The 6040-nt window shown below is 38.8% G+C and overlaps 1 pseudogene across 1 annotated transcript; it reads right to left on the bottom strand.

Annotated features, from left to right (window-relative positions):
• Positions 1 to 1172: 1172 nt before the first annotated feature.
• On the bottom strand, positions 1173 to 5730 carry LOC311108466 (annotated as a pseudogene). Its single transcript has 7 exons — positions 5703 to 5730; positions 3917 to 4055; positions 3394 to 3501; positions 3009 to 3311; positions 2519 to 2679; positions 2056 to 2183; positions 1173 to 1952 (listed from the first exon to the last, which is right to left on the bottom strand). The product of its transcript is annotated as an uncharacterized misc_RNA (transcript).
• Between the last annotated feature and the right edge of the window lie 310 nt (positions 5731 to 6040).

The following is a 6040-nucleotide window of genomic DNA, read 5'->3' as shown; positions in this document are numbered from 1 at the left end:
AGTGACTGACAGACACTATTATGAAAAAGAAGAAGTTGTCCAAGAACAAAGAGGTGGCTCCAGAGGCTGAGGAGATGGAACACACTAACGATAGAGAAAACCAACCAATCAGAAACTGTAGAGGACTCCCCTCCAAAAAATTAAAAAATAAACGGAATGCAGCAATAGAGGAGAGAGAGGAAGTGAGGACGGTGGAGGAGGAACCTAAAATAAAAGGTCAAACTAAAAAATGCAAAGAGGACAAACAGACAATAGGTGACAGGTTACACAATGAGTCCATACCTCAAAAAAAGAAATCATATGTAACAAGATTGATGAGGACTTCAATGGTTGCCTAAGATTGTTGGAGAGGCAAAGAGGTCAGCCATTTAGGAGCTTTTGGTCAGAGCTCCAATGTTCATTGCATCTCAAAGACAGATAAAACCATCATATGAAACACCGTATATTTTAATCTGGGCTCAATGGACAGTATTGCAACACCGTTAACATAAAAAGGCTGTTTTGTTTCCTGCAAAAATTCAACAATAGACTTGATAGTGAAATGGATATTATAAATAAAAATGTTGAGTCAACTGGTGTTTATATACCTCTAAACACTGGGATATCAACCTCAGATATGAGGTCGCTAGATATGAGCACAGCAATGTCCATGTTTTATTTTGGTTTCCTTACTTATCTGTGATGTCACACATTTGCATGATGCTTAAAGGGGCAATCTGCAGTTGCTTCATCCATTTTAGGACATAAATTAATGATATGTACCTGTGGATTCTTGAAGAATATAACTTGTAAATGTCTCATGAGCTTAGTTCAACTGCCATTCTCCATCACAACCCAATATATAAGCTTGTTTTCCTCCAGAGTTTGTAATCAAATAAAATTTAAACAAACACTCATAACACGGTTACAACCATAAAGTTTATATCATGGGTGGTCAGTCCTTGCACCCATAGCTCTTCTATGAATTTGACAGTGGTTACATTTCTCCAGCCCCATCCCTCAGCTTTTTACCAAAACAGGGGCGGGACACAAGCTTTGTTATTGTGTCAACTGCTGATTGCCGCTTTAAAGAAAAATGTTGTCAAGTGCCTAAAGCTGCTAATTTAGAAGTATTGCATAGTTTATAAAACTGAGTGATTTTATAAAAAACGTAACTTCCATTCTATTTATTACACTTTTACTTCATTTATTGTCAAAGTGAAGTTATTGATATTAAAGAAAATGTGCCTGATTTATATGAAAGCTCAAAACAAAACATACTTTTTTTAATACATTATAGCTACATCACAACAGATCCTTGATTGTTAACGTGAAAAATTACAAAACAGACCCTTGTTGGGGTCAATTCGAATTCAAGTCAGCCAATGAACGTTTTCCAATATTTACATACTGTTTTACCCACTTCATATGTATATACAGTACTGTACTTTAGTCAAGGTTCATCCTATATAACTACAGCTGCACACACCTTTTCTATACACACCACTATATATGTATATTTATATTCCGGACCTAGACATTGATCGTCCTGATATTCCTTAATTCCTTTATTTACATTTTGGGGATTTGTGAGATTTTTTTGTATTGTTAGGTATTGCAATAACATCTGCAAAATGTGTGTACCAGACAAATAAAATGTGATTTAATGTAAATTAAAATCACTTCCTGAATTGAGTGAATTCGAATTGACCGCAACAAACAGATGCAGGGGTCGTTAAATTAGAAGAATACAACTCAATTTAACCCTCAAAGGAAGATGCAATAATATGAGTTTAGTATGTGAGCATACCTCTTAAGAGAGTGTCCCCGCAATTTCATCTGACAATATTAATGCTCTACTTTCACAGATCCAACGGTTCTGCATGCTACACGATTCAGCATTCCAATTATCCAAAGGTGCATTATTTGGGACAGTTAACACGCAATCACCCCCAGTTTGTCTCTTCCAAAACCTGTGAAAAGAGAACACCTCCATGAATGAAAAGAAATGACTGAATCAAAAAATGATTTAACAATCCTTCTTTGTTGGATTTACACTGAATAAAATGTCCTTACCCATCAGTCAGATTCTGATGACTTCCACTAACCCAGAGCCATTGGCCGACTTTAGCTATGTCATTTAAACCGATCCAGTACCCATGATCTTTATCATAGTAGTATTGAGTGTGGTTATGAATGAATTCCTGAATGTGAAATGAATGAAACCATAAGTAGTTGAAAAAAACGGTGTTTAACAGTAATCCACAGTTTTGGGAGACAGTGTCTAAACGTTATGAATAAATGCATCTAATCAGGTCCAAATGAGAGAGAATAACAAACTGCACAACAGGTAGCAGCAGTGTAATGACCTTTGTGCTTTTGTCTTTCAGTAACAACTGGTTTACCTTGAGCTCATATCTATATATCACACATTATAATATAGTTCCATTTCACTTTTTGGAGATTTAATTTGTAGAGTTCCCCATTAAATGTCAAATGAATCTGTCCCTCAAAACTCTAGTCTGTAGCATTGTCCCACCTGTTCCTTTTGACTGCCTATGACAACCAAATCAGCATTATTTTGTTTGCAATCCATTCTGCTTTGTTCCCAGGTGTTCCACGGAGCGGGAGGGTACAAAATCTGGTAACAACTAGATTGGAACAACATCCACCCACGTCGACAAGGGTTACACTTTCTCTCTGCAACAATGATGAATTACAGTATGAGGTAAGTATACTACATACGTATTACCAATATTAGAGAGTAAGATACAAAGTGCAAAGTTTGTCTTCAGTGTACACTAGGGGTGTCAAACTCATTCCACGGAGGGCCGAGTGTCTGCAGGTTTTTCCTTTCAATTAAGCCCTAGACAACCAGCTGAGGGGAGTTCCTTACTAATTAGCGACTTTAATTAATCAATCAAGTACAAGGGTGGAGCGAAACCCTCAGACACTCGGCCCTCCGTGGAATGAGTTTGACACGTGGTGTACATTATGATGAAAACAAGGGTAACAGGAAGGAGGCTTACCTCCTGCGCCATCTTTTGGTGAACAATATTGATTGACAGGAAAATCTTCAAACTGATATATGACCCTAAGAGTCCAGTTCAGTCTATCCCTCTCTCTTGACACCTCTTCTTTCTCAGCTACTAAACGTTGGTTTGCAGTGCTTACATTGCTATAATCACTCTGCAAAATGTGATTGGCTATACTCAGATTGCTGTTGAGGTTCGTAAGGACCTGATTGGCCGCCAGTAGAAATGTACGCGCATCTGTTAGTTGCTCCAGTTCCCTCACCAACTTTGTGTTGTGCTCTGAGAAGGCAGTGCTGACTGTGGAGAAAGACATGTTTACTCTATGATGTCATCCTGCACCCCTCCAAAATCCATAATACTTTATGATCCATATACTCACAGTAGACACAGAGGCCTATAATGGCTGAAAGCAAGAGGACACAAACAACCCCCAAACATACTGCCACTCCTCGAAAGGGTTGAGAATGGAGAGCAGGCATCTCATCCACTAGGAATAGTAAAGATAAGATTCATGTTATTATAGCCATATTGTTAGCATAAGTGTATACATTTAATGGTAAGCGTTATTCCATAATTTTATGAAATCTAATAATTGAACAATAAACGGTGGATAATTTGACTATAGCCTCCTCGATTCAATCCAGACCACGGAAGATCCGCGTTACAGCGTGATTGAAATGTAAAGGAAATCGCGGAGACCGAATTCACGGTGAATGCTGCATATGTCGGGTCAATAGGAAATTGATTTACATTTTGCTATTTACTATTTCTTATTTTATTCAAGCGGATAAGGTAGTCACATAGGCAGTGACGTAGTTCCTCTATGCCAAATTGACGTTCAGACACAATAACGCGGATCTTCCGCAGTTCGGTTTGAATCTAGCCCTATCTCTCAAATGTACCTGTCATGGCAGGACTTTGTTGAGTGACTGCACTTCCCTTAGCCTTTACTTCAGCATATACTGTTTCTTCCTCTTTTTTCTCTGTGGGGAAGAGAAAGGGCAACACATACATATTCAATAATATTAACCCATTTGCGAACTCATTTGTTACCAAATCTTTGCCAGACATGCCACTATGCAAATATTATGCCATTAGTAAACCTAACATGTAATCCATATTGCTTTTTTAAAATAAAGATGTAAAAGTATGTAAAAACATATGTTTTATTCTCGGTCAATTGTGACCGATGTGAACGTACAGTGCTCTGCCTATAATAAAATTAACAGACATTCCTGCTATCCCTCAGCTCCAATATCTACTGTATATACCTCAGTCCACTTACCCACAAACCAAACTCAATTACCCACACATCCCAGCCCTGTTACCCCCATGCCCTAACCCTAACACCCACAATTAAGTACTGATACATCCATATCCTTAAAAAATGTCCTATTTGTTACTCATAGACCCCAGCTTCTTTGCCAAAACTCCTCATCCCTGTTACTTTCCTATCTCAGCTCTGTTACCCACTTTGCCTTGTATTCCCTAAGTCACCAACAGTAACCTATATCCAGCTATTCTCTGCACATCCCAACCCTGTTATTAGCATATCTTAGTCCTGTGACCTCTGACCTGTATACACTAATCATTTCATAGATAAACTCATTGTACAGTGGTATAACACTATTGCCCCATTCACTTTTTTTCCTACCACAAACTTGCTGCTAGAAAGGATTTGAATGGGCAATAGACGTCCATCCAGACCCAATATGAGCCTTGTGCATCCATACACCCCATTACTGATATAAACCAGGTAAAACCATGGGCATACTCATATAAAACAGGTCTAACCCAGTACCCAAGCCTCAACATTCATACAAACCAGGTCTACACTTGTACTTCAGCCCCAATATTCTTACAGACCAGGTGTACACCTGTTTTCTTTCTATTGGGTTAGACATGCAGGTCTACTGCTACATACCCCAATTGTCATAAGAATAGGTGTTCTTCTGCCCCAATAGTCATACAAATCAGGTCTACACCTGTACCTCAGCTCAAAAGATGTATGCACCTGTGCTTGAACCCAATTAGTCAACTAAGCCAGGTCTAAATATGTGCCAAAGCCTGAATACTCATAAACTGTTAACCAGGTCTTCACTTGCATCTCAGCTCCAATACTCCTGTAAGCCAGGTCTACACCTTTGACTGAGTCCCAATACTAATATAAACCAGATCTACACAGTACAGAGAGTGACATTGATGAAGAGATGAGAAAGAAAGGCCAAGACTCACTTTTCAGCGAAGAAACGATGGGATTCTTGAAAACCACTGTAGAATAATGCAGCTCTTCTGCCATCCTTTAGACTTCTCATCAACAGTTTATTTCTTAGAGATACAAGCACGGAGAAACCTTACCCAGTGTTGATCTACTGTATATGACACAGTGGATCCTTCTGTTTTTATCCCTAGTAGGACCTGTATTAGTACTTCTGCTTTGACTCTGGTTTGAATCATGTCACAGAAAACTATTTCACTGTTTCATCTGACTGAGAGGAGGAAGTTATGTTGACGTGTGATGATGGTACTGTCATGATGGTACTGAATGACACTGCAGTACTCAATATGAAAAGCTGTATGGAAAGCCGTAAGCCTACAACTGTGAATGGAAATCAGAAATAGTTTTGTACAGAAACAGAAATCGGAGTGTCTCTAATTCTTTGCTCACTTGTTTTAGTGTGAGGATACCTCTGAAGGCCTTCCATATCCTCCTCATACCCTCTAGTCACTGGTTGATTGAGAAGTGTATTGTGAAGTTGCCCCACATTGTGGTTCACTGGTTAACAAGTTATAAGGAAATGCCCTGACTTGCTAAGGCATCAGAATATTTAGAAATGTGTAACAGTCATTTCCCATATGTCTGCAATAGAGCTTCAGTAAGGGATAGTGGGGTAAGTTGAGCCATTTTTTATTTTTTTTACATTCAGCATATAGTATTCTATCTAACAAAGATACCCCCGGGTATGGGGTAAGTTGAGTGGCGGGACAGGGTATGTATGTTAAGCTGCCTACAAATTTCTGTACTG

This window comes from Coregonus lavaretus (assembly GCF_964263955.1).
Source record: "Coregonus lavaretus genome assembly, chromosome: 3".
NCBI lineage: Eukaryota > Metazoa > Chordata > Actinopteri > Salmoniformes > Salmonidae > Coregonus > Coregonus lavaretus.
This window is presented reverse-complemented; position numbering and strand designations above follow the sequence as displayed.